At 41.2% G+C, this 12532-nt stretch overlaps 1 protein-coding gene across 2 annotated transcripts in view; it reads right to left on the bottom strand.

The window, feature by feature from the left end:
- Rin2 (Ras and Rab interactor 2) overlaps nt 1–12532 on the bottom strand; it is a 208223-nt gene that overhangs the window by 154962 nt on the left and 40729 nt on the right. The window contains exon 1 of one of the 2 annotated variants that reach the window (XM_035446250.1): nt 861–1006. The exons of the other annotated variant lie outside the window; for it this stretch is intronic. The gene's annotated coding sequence lies outside the window, so the exon portion shown is untranslated. Of the gene's footprint in view, nt 1–860; nt 1007–12532 lie in introns of those variants that run through there. 2 annotated transcript variants of the gene reach the window in all.

The raw sequence follows: 12532 nt of genomic DNA on the forward strand, positions 1-12532 counted from the left end.
CAAATAAGGGGATGTCACTGTGGTACTAGCATCGGGCTCCTGAGTTTATTTACTTGCTTGCCTGCCTGACCTGCTTGGACAAAGCATGGACACAGTGTAAATTACTTAGAGTTGGAAAGACACTCAATCATGCAAAGCTTAGATTTCTTCTGCAGACCTTCTATGTACAGCCAGGAGCTCGCAGTCATGCCAACCCTAGCATATGCTGTATGACTTAGAACTTAGAAAAAACATAAAACAGCCAGTCTTTTCCATGCTAACTTGGAAAAAGTCCTGTAAATTTATAACCAGCGTGAAAGCACGCCTCTTCTCCTTCCAGCTGAATTGTATCCTCGCCAGCTGAGAGAGCCAAGGTATCCAGAGAAGCAAAGAAATGGCATATTTTACAGCATGCAAAGGCTTCGCCTAAAATGCAGGAAAACACACACATCCATGAGACTGGAAATTTCTCCAGGGTCCTTACTGCTCTCCCTCCTGACAAGCAAGAGCAACTGGTACCCAATGATTTCCTTTCAAATTATTTTATGCAGCTGCTGGGCTGCAGTGACAGGTTGTCACTGTGAGTGGAACATGCTACATACTCCAAAGGCATTATGAGTCTAAGATGAACAAGGTCATCGCACAAAGTAAAGCAAAAAGTCCCAGGCAATGCCAGAGGTACTGACGAAGTTTCTAGAACATAAATGTATATAGCATCCCACCAATAGCAATTAGTAGATCACTGAGGACAAACTGCAGCTACTACTAAAACTGGCAGTGGTAAAGGCTTTCACATTTCACATTCCAGCTGCCCAACCAGGCAGAAGGCAGAGGCAGGGTAGTCTGCCCTATTAGTCTTAAGGTCAATATTAGAAACTCACCTGGCAAAGGCAAATACTCTGTTCCTCCTGTTGACTCAGGTTTGAGCATGGGACATGCTTTTTAGCCAACTGAATGGCAGAGAAGCACCAAGCCTAGGTCGAAAGAGGTCCCTGTGTTTCTATGTGTACTTTTCCTGGACCGTGATAGGAGAGAGGCTTCCTCCAGCAGCTCCTGCTCCCATCCAGCTTTTAGGGTGTGACTGGGAGCTGCCAGTCTGAACAGCCTTCAGCAAGGAGTCCAGCTGAGTCAGTACTTAGAAAGCTGTCTGCCAGGTAACTTCAGCCTGCATCAGTCAACCCCCAGATGTATGAGTGATACAGTTCTGCCCAGCTGTCTAGCCTCACTCTGCCCAACCACAGCCAACCTAGTGCATGAGCTACACAGATGTGTAAAATCTATTTTCTTGCCTAGCTGACCCAGGAGGGCCATATAGGAAGCCAAATAAATAGGCTTTCTTTTGCTTCTTATCTGGAAAAATGGGAAGTAACATAACATACAGGAAATGATTATATTCACAATTGCTTTAAGAAGTTCTTTTCCCAAGAATAGTTAACTTCTGTGCCCCATAATGGAATGATAGCAAAATATATTTATGTAATTTACACTTGGAAGTGGAAGATGAAAGAAACCCTTTCCTCCCCAAGCTGCTTTTGTTCATGGTGTTTCATCACAATAATAGAAACAAACTAAGATACATTCACATGGTACTACATGGTTCTTCTCCTTCCCTTTCTCACTTCCCACTTCCTGGGTGTGATGGCCAATCTAGATCGTCAGAACACCTGGGGAGAGGGAACCTCAACTGAGGAACTGCCTCCCTCAGACTGGCCTGTGGGTGTGTTCGTGGGATTTTTTTTTCTTTTGTAAAATTTGTTATTATTTTATGTGTGCCTTTCTTTTACTGTGAAGAGACACCATGATCATGGCAACTCTTATAAAGGAAAACATTTAATGGGTGGGGGGCTAGCTTATACTTTCAGAGGTTCAGTCCATTCTCATCATGACAGGGAGCATGGAGGCATGCAAGCAGACAGGGTACTGGAGTAATAGCTGAGAGTCCTACACCTTCTAGGCAACAGAAAGTCAACTGAGACCCTGGGCAGTATCCCGAACATAGGAAACCTCAACACCGGTCCCCACAGTGACACACTTCTTCCAACAAGACCATACCCACTCCAACAAAGCCACACCTCCTAATAGTTTGTGCATGAGTGTTTTGCCTGCATGTATGTTTGTGAAGTACTTGCATGCCCGGTGCTCATGGGAGGCCAGAAGAAAGTATTGGCCTCCTGGAACTGGAGTTACAGATGGTTGTGAGTAGCCATGTGGGTGGTGGGAATTGATCCGAGTTCCTCTGAAAGAGCAACCAGTGAGTTTAACCTCTCAGCCACCTCTCCAGGCCCAGGATATTTTCTTGATTGGTAATGGACGACATTAGAGGGCCTATCCTACAATGGGAGGTGCCATCCTAGGCAGCTGGGCCTGGGCTGTATAAGGAAGGCTGAATGTGAGCCTAGGAAGAAGCCAGTAAGTGTGGTTCTGCTTCAAACTCTTGCCTTGGTTTCCCTTGATGACGGACTATAACCTATAAGATAAAATAAGCCCTTTTCATCCCAGGTTGGTTGGGGCCAACAGAAACCAAATTAGTGCACTGTGCTTCCTACATATTCTTTCATTCCAAATGTTTTAATTAATTATCTTATGTGAGCAGTGTACACATGCCAGGGCGCATACATGGAGGTCAGAGAACAACTTGCAGGGGTCAGTTCTCTCCTTCTACCATGTGGGTCCCAGGGACCAAACTCAGGTTGCTCGGGTATCCAGGCACGGCAGAAAGTATCTTCACTCTCTGGCCCTACATTCCAACTCTTGACAAACTAAGACATAATGTCACTTTTACAAATGACTAATACTCATTGGATACCAGACTGTGCCTCAAGTTAGGTAAGGGCATAAAACCTTCTTGAAAGGACCCAACTGACGGCAACCTTTCCAACAATACTATTTATTTCAAGCAAGGCTTATATACTATTACCATATTGAGGATTCTAAGCCACCATTGAAAAGAATGGGGACAGGGTTGGGGGATGGGAGAAGAAAAAGGATGCAGAGAAAAGAAATGAAATGCCTTGCCACTAAACCTCTTAAGATTTTTCAGCCAGCTGATGGCAGCACATGCCTTTGTCTGCAGTGGGCAGAGAGCCAGAAGCATGGACTTATGAGATTCTACTGCACTGAAGACAAAGGGGTGTCCACAGGGCAGGTGGGGCAGCCTATGCTCCAGTGTGTACAGGGCTGAAGCTTGGGAGATCCTCCCAAGGACAGTGTCTTGAGGGAGGAGTTGTTTCAAACAGCCCAACAGTGGCCTAGGGACTTTTTTCTGGTGGGTAGCTTAGAGGAAGCCTTGAACACTATCGAAGCACCATCTTCAGTATGCAAAACACAATGCTTAAACTGTTGTGTGTGTGTGGGGGGGGGCTCCAGTACTCACCCAGGGGAGAACAGGGAATACCAAGAAAGCATTAAAAATTACACAACCTAATTGCACAGGTAGAGTGGGGGACAGACTCCAAATAGTTCACTAACTACTTGCAGTTAGCTCTTCATTGGTGTCATCCCACCCTCTTGCTTTTTTGTAACCCCCTCCTCCCAGATCTCGACTGACATTATAACAAGGGAAAGGGGGAGGAGCTCAAAGCCCTGGAACACTGCTGATTCCTGGCAGGCCAGGCACTTTACCATGGGGTGCCTGAAAGAGGACTCTGGGATGTCATGCAGTTGTTTCACAGACCACCTTAGCTACTCTCTGTGTTATCTATCAAAAGCCACCAGATCTCTTTAGTCTCAGTTTCTCCATGTGAAATATATATATCCCTCAGTATCCCCAGGAAGTGGTTCCAGGAACCCTCCATTAGCTGAATCTAAGGATAGGTAACTCCCTTATATGAGATGACAAAGTATTTGGATACAACATATACACACCTAGGTTATGGTACCTACCTAGGACAATTTACATGCTATGTAAATAGTTGCATGATTAAAGCAATACGGACAGGGGAAGGTATATATATACATGTTCAATATAGATACAGGATTTTTTTATTGTTTTTTTCTGTTGCTTTTAATAAATAGCTTTACAAGTTTAAATGCACATACAGAATATGAGGTTTCCTTATGAAATTCCCATACACACTTTGTTTAGAACAATCCTCCTCTGCCTCTCTTCCACATCGCTCTCCTCTGTCCCTGTAGCCTTCAATCCCTCGGTATTCCCCTTTCCACTTTCAGTCACATTTGTTACATTAAGCTCTTTATCCATTTCCTTAAAACATCTAATTACCCTCCTGGGGTCCCCTTTCTTGCTTCCTGACTTATGCTCACACTCAACACCATTCAATCACATTTATAGAAACTAGTAACCAAGATCCCCATTTGAGAGATAACATGCATGCAGTATTTGTCTTTCTGAGTCTGGGTTATCTTAATATAATATTTTTCTAGTTCCCAAGTGACCTCTATGGCTTTGGGGTTGACCCAACTAGGGTGGCACAGGAAAGGGAGACACACAGACACATGTACAGAAAAACTGGAATCAGGCAGGGTGTGTACTCTGATGAAGACACAAGGGCAGCAGTCTGGAAACTCAGCACCGTTATTTTATGCATCTGAATTGAGGAGGTGGCTTTACTGTACGTAGCTGAAGGAGGAGGAGGCATGTTAGCTAATCTTAGGAGGTTTCTGTATGGGAGAAGTTTCAGGTTGTAGTCATCAAAGAGAAGAAAGCTGTGTTTGAGAGTTTCTGTACACACTAGTTTCAATCGTTTGTAACATTCTTATGTGGACCAGAGGAAGGCTGTTCCATTCCTCTGAGCCTGACCCAGGGAAGGCTTTACAATTCCCATGGTCTGAGGCACATGACCACGCTCATATTCACTCAGGATTTTATCTGCTCCCCACATAGTTCCATAATTTTGCAATTTTATTTTCCTTTACAGTTAAATAAAATTCTGTGTGTATATGGACCACATCTGTTGATGACTATGTGGGCTGATTCAATTGTAATTGTGAATAGAGCAGCAATAGTCATATCCAAATTCCTGTTTGGTAAGATTCAAAAGAGCATGAGGATAGAGATGGCTCATGTGGTAGTTCTTTTTTAGTTTTCTGAGAAACCTCCTCACTGATTCCCACAGTGGCTGCACCACTGAACACTATTACAACCGTGAATATGGGCTCCTATTTCTCCACATTCTCCCCAGCATTTATTATCATTTTTTCCTTGGTGATGGGCATTTTGATAGGAGGGAAGTGGAATATTAAAGTACCTTTAACTGCATCTCTCTGATGGCTAAAAATGCTGAACACTTTAAAAACATTTATTGTCCATCTGTGTTTCTTCTTTTCAGACCTGTCATGTTTATTAATTGGTGGCTGTAATTTTTATGTTTAATTTCTGCAGTTCTTTTTTTATAGATTTACTTTTATTTTAAGTGCCTTTCTGTGGGTGTGTGTGCACATGTATGCATGCTTGCACAGGAGCCTTTGGAGTCCAGAAGGCAGCAGTAGCAGCACAGGAACTGGAGTTCCAGGCCATTGTGAGCCACCCTATGTGGGTTCTAGGATCCAAAGTCAGGTCCTCTGCAAGAGCAGTATAAGCTCTTAATTTCTGAGTCATCTCCCCATCACCTATTTGGGCAGTTCATTACGTATTATAGACATTAGTCCTATTTGATGTACACATGGCTATAGTTTCCACTCTTCAGGCTGTCTGTGCATTCTGCAGATGGTCTCCTTTGCTGCATAGAAGCTTTCTGATTTCATGGAATCCCTTTGGCCGATTCTTAAGGTTATATCCTACACGTCTAAGAGGTTCTATTCAGAAGTGTTTGCCCTGTTTTCTTCTAGCGGTCACGATGTCTTGGGGGCCTTAAACTAGGGTCTTTGGTCTATTTTGACTTGTTTTTTTGGCAGGGTGAGAGACATGGATCATTAGTTTTCTGTTGTATATCCAATTTTACCAGCCCTATTAGGTTTTCCCACGAATAGATTTTTCAAGAAATGTGTTTTGGACACATTGGTTAAAAAAAAAATTATGGTTGTCTACTATGCTCCAGTGGTTACATGTGTGTTTCTGTCCCAGCACCATGCTGACTTTGTTACTACAGTTTGGAGGATGGTTCTGACACCACACTCCCTGCCTAGGATTGCATGGAGGAGTCCATGTCCTTATGTGTTTCTACATGAATTTCAGGATACTTGCTTCTTATTTTATGAAGAATGTCATTGAAATTTTGGTGGAGACTGTATTGGATCTAGAGGTTAATTTGGTAGTACAGCCACTTTCAGTGCATTAATTCTGCTAGTCTGGGAGTATAGAAGGTTTTTACCACCCAGTATCTTCTGCAATATCTTTCTCAGTGTCTAAAGAGTTCATTGTAGAGGACTTTCACCTCCTTTATTAGGCTTATCCCTGGTTATATATTTTTTGAAGTCACTGTGAATTCTCTGTTTTTCCAAATTTCTTCCTCAACAAGTTCATTATTGATATAAATGCTACTGATTTTTACATGCTGTTTTTTCTTTAAATCTTGCAACATGGTGGAAGTGTTTAGCACATCTGAAAGTCTTCTGATAGAGTCCTTAGGATCCTCTATGTATAGAATCATGCCATCTGCAAAAGAGGGGCAGTTTGACTTCATTTCCTATTTTATGCTTTTTATATATTTTTCTTGTCTAATTGTTCCAGTCATGTATTGAATAAGAGTGAAGAGGCCACTCATGACTTATTAGAGGAAATGCTGTCAGTGTTTCTCCACTTCATATAATGTTGGCTGTAGCTTTGATGTATGTAAAGCCTTTACTAAGATAATATGCTTTGTCTATTTCTAATTTCTTCAGAACTTTTATCACAAAGGAAGGTCAAACTTTCTCAAGTACCTTTTCTGCATGTCTCAAAATGATTATATAATTTCTTTCCTTAAGTCTATTTTATAAACTTATATGCATTTATTAATATATATAGAAACAATCATCCATCCTTGGGATAAAATCAACTTGGTTATAGTGTATAAATTTCTTGATGTGTTCTTTTAACTTGATTTATGTGTAGTTTCTGAGTATTTTTGCTTCTATGTTCATCAGAGACTATAATTCTCTCCTATGTTCATAACTAGTCTGCATGTTTTTATCTGACTTTGGTATCATGGTAATATTGGTTCCATAGATTGAGATTGTTAGTGTCTGTTTTGTGGGACAGCTTGAGAAGTCTTGCTACTAGGCTTCTTGGGAAGATGGTAGACCACATACTTCAACCAACTCAGCAGTGAATCTGTCTGGCCATATGCTTTTCTCTGTGGGGAGTCTTCTAATCACTACCTCAATCTCATTGCTTACTATGATTCCATTTAAATTGTTTATATCTCCTGGTTTTAATTTTGTAGGCAAAACGTATTTAGAAATGCATCCATTTCTTTCAAATTTCCAGGCTTTGGGGAATATGTTTTTGAAGTATTTCCTAGTGATCCTCTGGATTTCATTTTCATCTTTTATGACAATTCCCTTTTCATTTTTAATTTTGGTAATTCGTATCTTCCCTCTCTTTTGGTTAGTTTAGCTATGGGTTCATCAATTTTACTAATCTTTTCAAATAACCAACTCTTTAATTATCTACTTTGTTCTTTCAGTTTCTATCTCATTAATTTCCACTCTAATTTTTATCATTTCTTTCCATCTAGTTTTATTTTCTGGTTTTGAGAACTCTGAATTGCACAATTAAGTTGCTTATCAAGATCTGATGTTTTAATGTGAGCACTTATAGCGGTAAACCTTCCAATTAGGACTGTCTGGGCTGCACCCTGGAGGTCTGGAAGGTTGTGTTCTCATTACATTCAGTTCTAGGAACTCTGTTTTCCTCTGAGAATGTTTTCCTCTCTGTTGGGTGTAATGTTTTTTGTAGACATCTGTTAAGACCAGTTGGCCTAAGGTATAATTTAACTTTGAAGTTTCTTTGCTGATGTGGATATGAGAGCTGGGTATTACAGTCTCTCATTCTTACTGTATCATGACTTACTAAGCTTTGTAGCATCTGCTTTATGAAACTGGAAGGCCCACGACTCAGTGCATAAGTATTTACAATAGTTACATCTTCTTGATGAAACATTGCTTTTATTAGTAGGTAGTGACCTCTTTATCTCTTCTGGCTAGTTTTGGTTTGAAGTTTTCTTTATCTGATACAGAATCACTATGCCACCATCTTCAGTTCCATTTTGGACAGTAGGCTGATTTCCAAACTGTAATTCCCAGTTTAGTGATGTCTTTATCACTAAACATGATAAAGACATGTTTAGTCATATATCTTTGCATATGAGTTTCTTGAACATAACTGACACTTAGATCTTGTTTTATTAACCAGTCGGTTGATCAGAGCTTTATTTGTGTTTTCTATTGTTATTTAACCACTGCTTGTTGAAACCACAGACACAGATCCAGAGATGTGGAAGGTTGACTATAATCCCACCCTTATAAGGCTGCTATGACTAACGTGGTAACAGATGGAGGCCAAGCATCTGTAAGCTGAAGCCTTCCTTAACTTTAATTAGAGAAGAAGGATGCAGGAGACAGCCCATTAGTTCTTTCCCACAACTCTGTACTCTTCCAACACACACAACTGCATAGAGCTTGAAGCATGCAGAACTAATGGCATTCCAGGCTTGTCAAATTAAGGTGTGTGTGGGAGGGGGGTCTGTCGCTGTGTCACAGATGAAATTACTTTCTTATTTTTTTTTTTTTACCTCCATTCAGATTGCCAAAGCCTCACCACTTGCCACTACTCCCACTCCCATCAATAAGACAAAAGAACAGTGGGGGGAACCTTCCCCCCCAACTTTGCTCTTCTGTCTGCATGTTAGTCCTGCCTTTTCAGACATTGTGCTGGATAAGCGGGGTTGTGTGCAGCTTTTTTTCCTCTTTTTTAATTAATTTATTTTTTACGTTCCAGTGTGAAGCTTTTCTATTCTAGGACCATCTCAGCACCCGTTCTTCTCAATCCCATAAGATTTTTGTCATGTGTTGTAAACCACACAAATGGCTTCCCTTCCAGCATCCTCTTTGGAATGTTGTTAGTTCCCCGGGGCAAACTATGTACATTTGTTGCAGGTTTCAAGGATGTGCTCTCGTTCACAACCTTGTGCCCCACGTCCCCTCCTTTTGTAAAGTAGCTCAAGTGCTTCTCCCCTGTCAAGGGCTGAATCTTTCTTACCTCTCGAAGCTAGTCTGTCCTGCTATTTGCCTAGTAGGATACAGGGGAGTCACACAGTTGAGCCCTGCTTGCTCCATTTCTTCAAGCCATGCTTCCATGTCAAGAAGCTCAGACTAGAGGATGGAGACAGGCAGAACAGAGGACAGTCACCCCGTTGGTGCCATCTTCCCCTAACCAACTGGAAGAGGACTGAAATGCAAAAATGCAGCTAAGCTGGTCTAGGTACAACAGCTGGGCCATGCTCAAATTATCTCCCCTTAGAATTATGAGCTAAATTGATGACTACTTAAGCTAAAACTTATTATGAAAATAGAAAACTTTTTGGAGCGTTTCAACTTTCATGGTATGGATGCCTCACTGGTAAAATCAATACAAATATTTGAAAATTTGAAGAAAAAAAAAAGCCTAAAGTTTGAAACACTACTGATTCTAAACTATTGATCTTAAGCATTTCCAGAAAGGATACTCAACCCTTCCTATGTTTGGGAGTAGGGATTTTTTTTTTAATTATTTTAAGTGTATTTTTCATGCATATATATCCATGTACTGTGTATGTACAGTGTCCATGGAGGCCAGAAGGGAGCATCAGATCCCCCAGGACTGGAACTACAGATGGTTGTTAGCTGTCATGTGGGTGTTTGGAGTTAAACTTGGATCCTGGAAGAACAGCCAGTGCTCTTAACTGCTGAGACTCTTTCAGCTTGGAGTAGGTTTTTAAGTAGCAACACCAATTAAAAGACTAGCTAATATAAAATATAATAACTTAAAGAGCTTAAGTTAGCCGGGCGTTGGTGGTGTATGCCTTTAATCCCAGCACTCAGGAGGCAGAGGCAGGTGGATCTCTGTGAGTTCGAGGCCAGCCTGGTCTCCAGAGCAAGTGCCAGGATAGGTTCCAAAGCTACACAGAGAAACCCTGTCTCGAAAAACAAAACAAAACAAAACAAAACAAAACAAAACAAAACAAAAGAGCTTAAGTTACCTAACATTTCTGACAAAAATTTCCATGTTTTGTAATATAATGACTCCCATATTCTGGTTTTGCTGCCACCTCCATAACTTGTGGGTTCTTACAGGTTCTAAGTATAGAGATAAGTACTGCCTAGTCTGCATGATGTAAAGCTAAGGTTTGCTTTTAGTTCCCAAATAACTGTAGTGACATTTGTACACACAGGTGAAAAGCACAGCATCTCAATTCCTATGAACAAAGCCAACTGAAATGACATAGTTATTATTTGCACAACTCCCAGCACTCTTGATGCTGCAACGAAATACCTACAACTGAGCAGAATATAACATTGGCTTCTGCTGAGGGCCTCATGATAGAAAGGCAAACAGGTACATGTGAGAGAGTAGGCATGTCAGGCCTGCATCACAATACCCCTTGTGGTAGCCAATCCAGTCCCATAAGAATGAGAACTCAGTCCTGCAAGGAAAGTATTAATCCATTCATGAAACCTCTGTTTCAACAATCTAGCACCTCTTAAAGGTCTCACTAATACCTGGCCCTGTGACATTGAAGATGAAGCCCCTGAGTTTTGGTGAGGACTGACAGAGGACATTAATCCTGACTACTGCTTAAAAAGATTTAGGGTTACCTAGGAACCTCACCTCTTGTGCCTGTTAAAATGTTTCCAAAGAAGCTTAATTGATGAGGAAAGATTCATACTGAATGGGGGTGGCGTCATAGCATGGGCTGGGGTCTCAGGTTGAATGAAGAGAGGGAGAGCACCAGCAATCATTTCTCTTTGCTTTCTGTGTACACAATATGAGCAGCTGCCTTCACTCCCTGGTTGCCATGGTGAACTGAATCCTCAACTATGAGGCAAAATAAACCCTTTCTTTCTTAAGTCACTTCATTGGGTGTTTCATCATAATAGGAAACGTAGCTAATACATTAACCACAGCACATCCCAGTGTCTTTTCCAGTGGCAGACACGCGCTCTTCCCCATTAAAAGCCTTTTCACTACTTTAACAATCTCATGGAACACAGAGTGCTCTGTGGCAGTTCCTATTATTGTTTACTTTACCGTTACACTTTATTGATGATATTTATTTATACAAGTCCAAAACTGAGATATTTTATCTAAGAGGAAAGACCAAGGATGCATGAAAGACAACTTCAACTTTGTTAAAGTAAGTTAAAATAGAGGCAGGAATTGACATACCCCAAGCTGACAAAACCAGTTGGTCCTTATAAGCGACCCAAGCTTGGTTTGATTTGCAAACTTAAGTGGAACGTCAAGTTGTTTCTTGTATTTCCAATGGGAGAAACCAAATATCTCCACCTTATGATCATAACCAAATATTTTCTTTGCTTTACTACTGTGACTATAAAAACACTGGCTACTAAGGGACTCTTCCTTGCCTCTGTCAGTAGAGCCCCAGCACTACTTCTGTGGAACTGTATGATTCAGCTGCCTGATGTCTAAGGTGTTATTATGGGACCAGTTATTATGGCTCACTATGTAAAAGCACTTGCCACCATGTTTGAGATCCTGAGTTCCTGGAGTTTGCATGGTGGAAGAAGAGAACTGACTGCCCTGAGGTATTCTGACCTACACAAGCAAACACATACACACGTACACATGAGCATGCACTTGCACAGACACAATGTAAAATTAAAAATGATTTTACCTTTGCTGTTTACTTTTTCCATTTATTTCATTTAGGGCATGTTATTAGGGATTGAGCCCCGAGCCTTCCTTGTTCATGCTAGGCAGGCTCTCTACCACTGAGCTCTACCCACAGATAAGATTAGCCTTGAATTTGTGATTCATCTGCCTTGGTCTTCTAAATGCTGGGTTACAAGCATGCACTACCATGCCTGGCCTCGGTTTATTTTGAACAGCCTCAAAATCCAAGTTTCTACTGCCAGAAGACTTGGGTACCAGCAGGAAGATCTCTTACACTGTTGTCATCACAGCAATGAAAATCCACATTAATACCCTTTGGTATGTATTTCACTTGCACTCTGCCCTTCTCTACTAGGTCAAGAGCTATGCCAGAAGAAATGAAATGAAGCATCCAAGACAAACCCACCCTTGACTTTCACAAGGTCAAACATGGAGAAAAAACATTGACCAACATGTCATACAACAGTTCTTCTGTGTGACAGACAAAAAACATATTGCATAACATGAACAGATACCAGAAGATCTAGAACATGAAGGACTGGCCTAAATGGGCCAGAACAGGGGAATCTAACTAGGGTCCACAGTAAGGAGCAGCAAGCTGAACATTTAGAAAACCTTAGGTCAATACGAGCAACTCATTAGCTAGCTGTGTGGCCTTGAGTGCATCACTTAATTTCATGTGACTTTGGCTTTCTTCATTGTAAATGAATGTTTTGATAGCTACCGTAGACTATGAGTTGAAATGAATAGTGCCAAATGACTGTGTTTGCTTTGTTTACA

Source organism: Cricetulus griseus, chromosome 6, assembly GCF_003668045.3.
Source record: "Cricetulus griseus strain 17A/GY chromosome 6, alternate assembly CriGri-PICRH-1.0, whole genome shotgun sequence".
In the NCBI taxonomy this organism is placed as follows: Eukaryota; Metazoa; Chordata; class Mammalia; order Rodentia; family Cricetidae; genus Cricetulus; species Cricetulus griseus.